Genomic DNA, 11248 nt, shown 5'->3' on the forward strand with positions numbered 1-11248 from the left:
GTTATATGCCCTATAAGCAGCTCCCATCACGCCAACGTAGATTTTCCGTGAGCGATTTTGAGTTGACCCCCCCCCCCCCCTATTGCGATATCCTGCGTGCATAAGGACGCGGGAAGGGGGCTGGGGGCAGTGGGTGCAACTCACCTCCCAACTTGCAGGGCCTGTAGAGGCTCATGCTGGTCTGTCAAGGGTAATTCTGAACCGTAAAGAGATTATGGAAGCATGTAAAGGCTCATTCTGACCTGTCGAGGACTTATTCTGGCCTTTTTAGGACCCATTCTGACCAAAGAGGGCACTTCTGAGCCTATCGAGGGCCCATTCCGGCCTGAACGAAGCCCATTATTAGCTGTGAAGAACCCATTCTGGCCTGTAAAGGCCCAGTCTGATCCGTAGAGGCCTAACATTAACTGGATGGCGTATTCTGGCCTATAGCGGGCCCATTTGACGTGTAGAGCGTCCTGTATTGACTGTCGAGGGCTCATTCTGGCCCGTACATGACGTATTCTGGCCAGCAGAGGGGCCCATTCAGGTTCGTAGAGAGCCCATTATTGACTGCAGTTCCCATCATGCTGGCCTGTAGGGGACCCATTTTGGCCTACAGATGGCCTATTATTGACTGTGAAGACCCAATTGTGGCCTTTAGAGGACCCATTCTGATCTGTCGATCTTCTATCACCGACTTTGGAGGGTTCATTATGACATGCGCAGGGGCTCCTTCTGGCTTGCACAGGGCCCACTATCGACTGTACAGTGCCCATTCCGGCCCGTAGAGGAGCCATTATTGGCTGAGGAGGGGCCATTCCAGCCTCTAAAGAGTCCACTCTGACTTATAGAAGGCATATTATCGACTATGGAGGCCCATACTAACCAGCCGAGAGTCTCTTTCTGGCATATAGAGGGGCCCTTTGGCTTGAAAAGAGCCCGCTCTGGCCTTACACGGGCCCATTTTGACTCGTAGAGATCCTATGTTGAGTTGCTTTTTACGGTGGCTGCTGTAGGCACTGTAAATAAGGCCGTCAGTTTGAGAACCACTAAAGCCAGCCGTGAACACATTTGCGCGTCGGTGTGCACAGTGCAGTCGCGTTATTGGAATATCACTATTTGGTCACCTGGAACCTGGCTCCATTGGGTTTTATCAGACGCTTGCGAAACGATAGTTGAAATTATAGACGGATGATCATAAACAGGCAATAGGTGGTCGTGAAAATTTTTTCATAAGTATATATAGCACTCAGTTTGAAGGAATTAGTGAGACGAAGTAACCCGGATGGAAGAGTTGTTTGGACTATAGTCTTCATCTGTTGTGTCAGTATGTACGCAACGTTTAGGGCATTTCATTATCCGGCCGTGGTCAGGTTCGTCAGTCGCGAACCAAACTTGACAACGGCCAATTTTTTTTATAGAACAATTGTTTGTTAGCTAGATCCTGGATAGAATACACCGATTCACCCCAAGGAGAAGACTCGGGTTTTGATGCGTGAGTGGGTGGCAGCTGAACACCACCAGACATCCTCAGAACTAATGACAGCTGACGCCGGCCTGAGCGGAAGCTGACCGAAGTGCTTTGTGCATGGGCTTTTATGCCAAACGATGACGATTGCACGAAAATTGCCATTTGGGATGAAGTCCATCCGCAATATTCGCCTCCTACCGGTACTGACTGACGCCGCCCTTGTTCGTGTGCATATAGCGTATACGCCTTTAAGGTGTGGTCATTCTCGATTTACATGATCCTGTGGGTTGGAAAAAAACGATGCTACTGGACGGCTATTCCAAATAATATGTATATATATATATATATATATACATATACATATATATGTATATATATATACATATATACATATATATATATATATATATATATATAATATATATATATATATATATATATATATATATATATATATATATATATAGTCTTCGCTACACCTCACTTCGGTCAAACACCTGTCGGGTGCAGTCAAAAAACATTGGACGAGACAACCGCCTTCAGCAGGCCGTGTTTCATTCAAACTTGTCTTCCAAACACCTGTCCTGGAGCTGACTCTGGATGATGTGGTGAACTCAAGCTTTGACAAAACGTATGCCATCAACCCCCCGATAAACTTAACCAGTGCCAGAGCGCCAGGCTCCGACGTTTTGAATGCGCTTGCAAAAACCGCTTGGGTAAACATGGAAAGTCATTATGACACCGCAATAAGATAGTCAGAGTTAATTCACTCGCAAATGAAGCATAGCATTGACTGACCGGAACTTTGGCGTCGAATAAGTGAGCAAGAGTGGTGTTAGCTCCTCAGAGCTATTTCGCTTATTTGTAGTTCTATGCTGTGGCCACGCCGAGCTGATGCCTCAAAGTACTGAAAAGGCAACACGTTTTCATGGTTGCGGGACCAAGAAATATAATTCAACGTGGTATGAAGGTAACGTGGTATCTTAACCAGGCCATGCAAAACTGCTAAGGATAGATTCTGGCATGACAGTCCTATCGAGAATACACCTGTGCGTACATGTGGAACAGTCCACAGCTGTTCGATTGTTGGCTCCGGCACAAGTCTCAAAAGAACGGGAAGGATAGTATTGTCCAATTCGTAGACTATCATATTTGAATACATAGGCGGGATAAGGACCTAATGAAACAACGATGATTAAGCATAAGCATAAACAACGGCCAGCGACGTCCGCGTAGCGGCACGCAGCACGATTACGACGTCTGTTTCACTGGGTGCCTGGAAACTCCGTACACCGCACAACGCAACTTGGTGCGCTCACGTGCTTACGCTCCCCTCTGGCATGCAGGTAGGATGATAGGTAGGTAGGCAGATTTTCGTGACACAGCATATCTCCTGACACCCGGCATTGTCCTGGTCAGCTCAGCATCTGAAGTCGTCGGGATGCGCTCGATGGTGGAACGCTTTGGAGCAGACCTCAGAATAGTTCAGATCAGGGACAGGAACCGGTGGTAGTTTGACCGTCACTTCCTCTGTCTTTACCTACGGTATCAGCCCACATGAGTGACCTACCCCATATCAACGACATAACCTTGTTTAGCCTCGCCTGGATTTTCACACTGGTGGTGTAAAACATTGATATGTCGTTCGGTTGTACACATGCGTCTCAGCTGTTTCTGAATTGAACGGCTTTCATCTTTCCCGCAGCAGCAAGGCCCAGTCCCGTAATGTTTCAAACGTCAGTGCCATAGCCCCTTCACGTCACACCCCCACATGTTCACGGCTGACGACTCCAAACACTCCAAAAATGGCCTCGGCCCCAGCCTGAAACACACCGCGCCGCAAAACGGCAGCCGCTCCGTCCGCCGTCGACTCGCGGACGCTCATGTGCCGCTCTCCGTGCTGCAGGACTGACTTCGACGGCCTGAGTGACGTGTTCTCCATGTCGGCGGCCCGGGCCAACATGCAGAAGGGCGAGGAGCCGTGGTACATCGGCTGGTAAGGGTCACCTTCGCCACCGCAGCGGCGCCGGCGGGGCTGACCGCGGCCGTGCGGCCAGTTCTGCACGGCAGCTCAGGCTAAGCCCTGTTTTTACTTTAGAATTCAAGCCTGAGGGACACGTAGCTTAGTGGTTTGCAGAACAAAATCTGTGGTTGTGGGATTTCCAGTGGATGTTCCTTCTGAGATACAGCTGCACGCTTTATTATTAGTATCCTGAATTGGGGAAAAATACACCAACAAGGTAAGGAAATTGCTGTTACAGGTCTGTTTCAACGTTATGCTGACTGATGCGTCGGATATTGGAAGCATCTGTATGCACCTTAAGTGTGCCTCATGTGTGTCAGTAAATGCTTCGGTGAACACTTCGTGGGCGCATAATGCATGGTTAACGCGGCAACGTTGCCAATTTAGCGCTGCTTAGGGCCAAACCGAAATATTCATCCACCGGAAGATTCGAGCCCAAGACCTTCTGCTGGGCAGGTCTAGCTGCGGACTCGGCGGCGGGGAACGAACTGCGCCGCCACTACACCCGGCCTTACTTCCTGCCGGAGACGGCCGAGTTGAGCCGACTCGACTGGATCTTCATGGGCACGCCCGGATTCGGCGCACATTTGCATGTTAGTTGCACAGTCACTGTTGTCCCTTTGCAACATGTGTTTGACACATATAGCAAAGGACTCCGCCACCCTAGTGGAATTTAACATTACGTCTATGGGCGTCGCATACAGAGACAGACCCTAAATCTCCGATGAACCCTCCTAACTTTGATCCAAGAAGGAAACCCAGATTTTTTTGTTTTGGGCAGCCGTAGCATGATAATAATCATGGACAATTACCATCCCAAGCAGCCCATCCTTAAAACACTTCCTACTAAGCCTACTTAAGAGACCGCCCTGTATCGACTGTCCGGTATTGCGGCAGCCATGCTGGATAAATTTAATATAAGCGCAAAAATGCCAGTATAACAATGAGCAGAAATGATGTTCCTTTGCTCAATCTGAAAGATCTATTACACATACATACCCACGCAAATGTACACATATAGCATATACATGTATACACACATCATATATATATATATATATATATATATATATATATATATGCATGCTTGCGTTTTGCTACTTTGGTATTGATAGTTGTACATGAAACATCCTATTTCTGGTGCGGTCCTTCATCAGAGATGGTAAGGACCAGCAAAACAAAGTCAGAATGCAAGACGTTTGGCAGTTTTGTTGACGAGTATAACAGTCCTCAATGATGGGTATATACGCATGCCACATATCGGTCGAAACAGCTTACGAATTCTTTAAATAAAACGTCGTCAGTGCAACTGGACAATACTTACAGCTTGCGCGTATCTAATATGGTAAAATTGTCCACACCATCACTCGAGCTAAGCAATTCCGTAATCCTACAAGTCAGTCGCGGTTCGTGACGTATTTTTAATTTGTGTGGACTATCACAGGAAACAAACAATGCGATCAGTAGCTGAAGTCAGTTACGGTGCAGTGTAAGTTTAGTCAGCCTGCTGCGCATGCGTCTCCGCGGGTGTGTGCGTGAGTCTGCGTGTGAGACGTCTGTGTACTTCATGGCCGCCGGTGTGAGGGAGGGCAATGGGCGAGTGATTGTGCAGGGGTGTGGGTGCAGACGTCTGTATGCTATTGTGCATGTCTTGTTTGAGTACTATGCCGTCTTGTATGGCACAGAGGCGACTGGGCGTCGGGAAGGGTTCTGAATGTTGTGAATGGGCTAAGAGTTCTGTGTTTCTATTGACTTCGTAAAATTCAGTTTGCAACGTCTTTGCCATAGTAGGGGCATTTTTATACAAAGATCGGTGGTTACGATACAATGGCGAAATCCATAAGGAGCAATGGCCGGAGGATTCTTGCCTCTTGGACTTGTCTTGAACGCCTAACGTGTCTTTTTTAACGATCGCTCTCTGCTGCTTTTTCCGATAAGCCGCAAGGTATCAACCTGGCAGGTGTCACAAGCTGTAGGGATGAACAACTGCTGAGCGCAACAACAACCAGCCAGACCTCAACTGCAAATGTTGCATCATGCGTTAAACGAAAGATCTTTTGACGAGTCTGAGCCATATTTTGGTGGCCATTTGAAAGCGTTGTACCGCTCTGTGATGCCACGAATTGGCAGCTCAGTAGGTTTATGAGATGCATTTTCTCTTCCTGTCAATGTGCTGTCAATAAATGGAATGGAAACAGAGGTCACGTTGTCAGCATTAGGTGGATCCATTCCAGGCGAACTTCTTCATTGCCTAGAACGGGTGATAAAGCATGTCCAATTCTTGGGATAGGTCCATGGTAAGCATAGGTTTCATAAACTTTGCTAAATTTGTAAGCTTAATGAGTCTAATAACATTAAATTAGCTTAATGAATTTCGCTAAACTTAATGGGTTAAGTAATAAGCTTAACCAAGTTTTATCAGCTCTACTAAGTCTCATTCTTTAAAATTTATTCCGAATGGTTTATATGGGTGACTTCGGATTCAGAGTACCTGCTTAGCATAGCTTGTTGCGTATACCCCGAACCCACCACCCAAGCGTGCCGTCCAGTTCAACAGCTAATTTTGCCTCCACCCTTTCGCCAGACAGGAATGCGGAGGGTTTTACGTGCCGCACAATGCTGCGACACGGCCGCCTCGGGTATGGGTTGAACCTCGTTGGCTTGTTGCCAGCTGGCCTTTCCATTTCAGTCGGGTTGAACAATGCGCCCACTCTGGGACTCGTAGCCAGTGCCGCTGGATTACGAATCCAGCATCTTTCCCCAAGACCACGGAGGTGGCAAAATTCATTAGCTTCATAAATTCCGCTCAGTTTAATAATTTTAATAGGCTTAATAGGCTTAACAAGTGTGGATATCTAATGTCAAAGAGAAAGTTGTTCGGCATGTCCATGCCTCTGACTTGTTTTGTTGGGCTTTTTCCTAGGCTGATCGTCCTTATGGGCTGTAAGGGTGACCCGAAACACTTCGTGTGTGCTTAAGGAAGAGAAAATGGATACTTTCATACGTTATGGTTTACGCCGTAGGTTTTAAACATGCAGTGGAGAACATTTTGTGCTGTCGTCATCATTGTTCTGTCACCTTTTGCTGTCAATAAACGGTGTCAGTGATCATAATGGCCAGAACTTCTCACAGTAAAGGACGGGATTGGGCGCAAGTCGTTAGCAAAAGCGGAAACTTGTCGGAAGCATGTGGTTCATGGTCCATCTTTGGAGAATGCTATCTATATGCCTGGTTGTGGACCTTGGGATCCTGGCAGGTCATCATCGGACCATCGTTTCAATCAGGTCCATAAATACTGTCGCGGGAAGGGATCAGCCAAGGGCGAGAGGGGTCTCATCTGCATCTCGCTTCTGATTGGTTGATAGGCTTGTAGAGCCCACCAATGTTTGCGTTGATAGATCTCATGACTTTATGCAACATTGCTGCGCAGAATAACTGTCTCCTCTTCTTATTGTTTGGAATGACATGCCCAAAAATTAAGGTGTTTAGCCTGTTGAAATATCGACCTATTTAGATGCCGTGTGGTAACATGCAACTGATCAATATATCCCGTGGATCTTTCCAGGTTACAAGCTGTCAGTCTCTATGGCACAGGGCGTCAGAGAACCTCAGCCCGCTCGGACCACTGCTATCAATGCGCAGAGAAGCATGACACGGATTAAGTGTCGAAACTCGTTGAGCAGAAATACAAAAACAAAGAGAAGGCTTGAATTTTTCATGACGTCTTGACCTGTGAAACTGCGAGCTAAACCCACATTTGTAAACTGTTTTTTGCCGGAGTATGGAGGCGTGTTCCGTTCTTTATAATGTCGCCTCATTGTTGTCGGCCGTTCACGTTGCAGGTCTAACGTCCTCCGGCGCCGTTTCACTGCAGATTGACCACGTGAAGCACCCGTCGTGGCAGGCGCAGCTGCATGGCCGCAAGATGTGGACGCTGGAGCCCCCACGCGAGTGTCTGTCTGTCTGCCGCAGCATGGACGTCACCGTCAACCAGGGGGAGATCAGTGAGTACGGTCCCATTGTTCAGGTCACCATCGACCAGGGGGAGATCAGTGGGTGAGGTCCCATTGCTCAGGTCACCATCAACCAGGGGGAGATCAGTGAGTGAGGTCCCATTGCTCAGGTCACCGTCAACCAGGGGGAGATCAGAGAGTGAGGTCCCATTGCTCAGGTCACCATCAACCACGGGGAGATCAGTGAGTAAGGTCCCATCGCTCAGGTCACCGTCAACCAGGGGGAGATCAGCGAGTGAGGTCCCATTGCTCAGGTCACCGTCAACCAGGGGGAGATCAGTGAGTGAGGTCCCATTGCTCAGGTCACCATCAACCAGGGGGAGATCAGTGAGTAAGGTCCCATTGCTCAGGTCACCGTCAACCAGGGGGAGATCAGTGAGTGAGGTCCCATTGCTCAGGTCACTGTCAACCAGAGGGAGATCAGTGAGTGAGGTCCCATTGCTCAGGTCACTGTCAACCAGGGGGAGATCAGTGAGTGAGGTCCCATTACTGAGGTCAGTGTCAACCAGAGGGAGATCAGTGAGTGAGGTTCCATTACTCAGGTCACTGTTAACCAGGGGGAGATCAGTGAGTGAGGCCACATTACTGAGGTCACTGTCAACCAGGGGGAGATCAGTGGGTGAGGTCCCATTACTGAGGTCACTGTCAACCAGGGGGAGATCAGTGAGTGAGGTCCCATTACTCAGGTCACTGTCAACCAGGGGGAGATCAGTGGGTGAGGTCCAATTAGTCAGGTCACTGTTAACCAGGGGGAGACCAGTGGGTGAGGTCCCATTGCTCAGGTCACTGTCAACCAGGGGGAGATCAGTGAGTAAGGCCACATTGGGCAGGTCACTGTCAACCAGGGGGAGAGCAGTGAGTGAGGCCACATTGGGCAGGTCACTGTCAACCAGGGGGAGATCAGTGAGTGAGGTCCCATTACTCAGGTCACTGTCAACCAGGGCGAGATCAGTGAGTGAGGCCCCATTACTCAGGTCACTGTCAACCAGGGGGAGATCAGTGAGTGAGGCCACATTGGACAGGTCACTGTCAACCAGGGGGAGATCAGTGAGTGAGGCCACATTGGGCAGGTCACTGTCAACCAGGGGGAGAGCAGTGAGTGAGGCCACATTGGGCAGGTCACTGTCAACCAGGGGGAGATCAGTGAGTGAGGTCCCATTACTGAGGTCACTGTCAACCAGGGGGAGATCAGCGAGTGAGGTCCCATTACTGAGGTCACTGTCAACCAGGGGGAGAGCAGTGAGTGAGGCCACATTGGGCAGGTCCACTGTCAACCAGGGGGAGATCAGTGAGTGAGGTCCCATTACTGAGGTCACTGTCAACCAGGGGGAGATCAGCGAGTGAGGTCCCATTACTGAGGTCACTGTCAACCAGGGGGAGATCAGTGGGTGAGGTCCCATTACTCAGGTCACTGTCAACCAGGGGGAGATCAGTGGGTGAGGTCCAATTAGTCAGGTCACTGTTAACCAGGGGGAGATCAGTGGGTGAGGTCCCATTGCTCAGGTCGCTGTCAACCAGGGGGAGATCAGTGAGTGAGGTCCCATTACTCAGGTCACTGTCAACCAGAGGGAGATCAGTGGGTGAGGTCCGTTGCTCCCGGTCGCTTGTCAACCAGGGGGGAGAGGCAGATCTGGGTGAGGTCCACATTGCTTCAGGTCACTGTCAACCAGGGGAGATCAGTGGGTGAAGGGTCCCATTGCTCTCTCAGGTCACTGTCAACCCGGGGAGTATGCAAGTGGGTGAGGTTCCCATTGCCTCATGGTCGCTGTCAACCAGGGGGAGATTCAGTGAGTGACGGTCCCATTACTCAGGTCACTGTCCAACCAGGGGGAGATCAGTGGGTGAGGGGTCCCGTTGCTCCAGGTCGCGGTCAACCAGGGGGGAGATTCAGTTGGGTGAGGTCCCCATTGCTCAGGTCCACTGTCAACACAGGGGGAGACTCAGTGGGTGAGGTCCCATTGCTCAGGTCACGGTCAACCATGGGGAGATCAGTGGGTGGAAGTGGTCCCATTGCTCAGGTCGCTGTCAACCAGGGGGAGATCAGTGGGTGAGGTCCCATTGCTCAGGTCACTGTCAACCAGGGGGAGATCAGTGGGTGAGGTCCCATTGCTCAGGTCACTGTCAACCAGGGGGAGATCAGTGAGTGAGGTCCCATTGCTCAGGTCACTGTCAACCAGGGGGAGATCAGTGGGTGAGGTCCCGTTGCTCAGGTCGCTGTCAACCAGGGGGAGATCAGTGGGTGAGGCCACATTGGGCAGGTCACCTTCAGCGGGGGAGAGATTAGGAAGTGGGATAATGACGTTGGAACCATTGGCAGCAGGTAAGTCACATGCTATGAAGCAAGGAATGTTCTGCCGCAGTGTGCATAATCAATGGGCTTAGCGACGGGTTACCTCGCTTTTTACCACTTCTGGCCGATCATGGTGGTCAACTGCATGGTGATGTAAATGTAAAAAATGAGGGATTGTTTTCCACATTCAAGGCAGGTTCCACCGGCGCTGCTCAACAAAGTATTTCATGGGCCGTTCACTAGGTAAAACCGACCTCCAGCTGCGTCTGTGCCAGTCGAAAACCTGGGGCCTTGGAACATCCCTGGGGCGTTTGATTATGTTGTCGATCCGATAAACCGAACCCCGACTACTGACGCTTTGAACTCACGGTCCAGTATCCACAGCTGCACCAGTTCTGATTCTCCTCGTCCCTCCCAACCCCCGTCAGCAAAGTCGACGACCGCCTCGTTATCTGCAGCCCATTGTCCCAGCTGTCCGCTGCAGTACTGAGCATGAGAACCGGTACGCCTCGCCGGCAGCGGCTGTCGAGCCCCGCTGCCACTACCAGCACTGAGCGGCGCTCTGGTCTGACTGTTTCAGTTGTGCTGGACACCAACATGTGGTACCACATGACGCAGATCGTGTCGGACGAGATCAGCATCACCATCGGGTCCGACTACGACTGAGCCCCGCGCCGCTGTCATCTGCATGGACGTGCGCACGCCCGCGCGATGCATTCTAGTCGCCCGGCACGCGCACTTATTCCGGTGGATCTAAAAACGCCAATGGTGGAGAAAATCTGCTGCAAAGCTACAAAATGAGAGACGTTTTCTCGCTGGGCTGCTGGGTCCGCGAAATACCAAAGGCAACCATCATACACCGCCACGGGTACGCGACGTGTGGTAGCCAAGACCTTATAATAACAGCACAACAGCCCAGTGGCAGCGAAGTCGTAAGAGTTCTTGAACTCAACTCGAGGATCAGAAGGCAACGATGCTGAACGAGGTGATCGAATCGCACATAGTCAAAAATCAAGTACTTTCAAGTGAGCGGCTCTGGTTAGATTACCACCACCGGACCCCCTCAAATTAATTGCTCGGAGTTTGAAATACAATGCGTTTTTTCCTACCTTGGTCAGCAATAGTTAGGATCTGCGAAGAGAGTAAAGATAAAAAAGCACGTCGTGACTCCTACATGACTCATCAAGAACAAACCTGCACAAAATATTTGGGTTTATTTCACAAAATTGGTTGATGGAGGTGGGCTGAACAGCGGGAAATGAGCTCAGTTACCAACACCGTTTTAAATCTTTCAATTCAAAATACAAATTTCAGCTCAGGTTGTCTCCTCTAAATTTCAGTCTCACCTCTCCAATCCTGGTTGTTCCCGCGATCTCAGAGTCGTAATCACGCCCACGTCCATGAGAGCCAAAGATTATTGCATAGTACACTGTCTTGAACGTGTTTATCATTGCATATTAACTGTTTGC

The 11248-nt window shown here is 49.8% G+C and overlaps 1 pseudogene; it reads left to right on the plus strand.

Annotated features, from left to right (window-relative positions):
* The first annotated feature begins 3178 nt into the window (after positions 1–3178).
* On the plus strand, positions 3179–10986 carry LOC119097940 (uncharacterized; annotated as a pseudogene).
* Positions 10987–11248: the final 262 nt, after the last annotated feature.

Source organism: Pollicipes pollicipes, unplaced genomic scaffold (genome assembly GCF_011947565.3).
Source record: "Pollicipes pollicipes isolate AB1234 unplaced genomic scaffold, Ppol_2.1 Scaffold_4740;HRSCAF=5597_pilon_pilon_pilon, whole genome shotgun sequence".
NCBI lineage: Eukaryota > Metazoa > Arthropoda > Thecostraca > Pollicipedomorpha > Pollicipedidae > Pollicipes > Pollicipes pollicipes.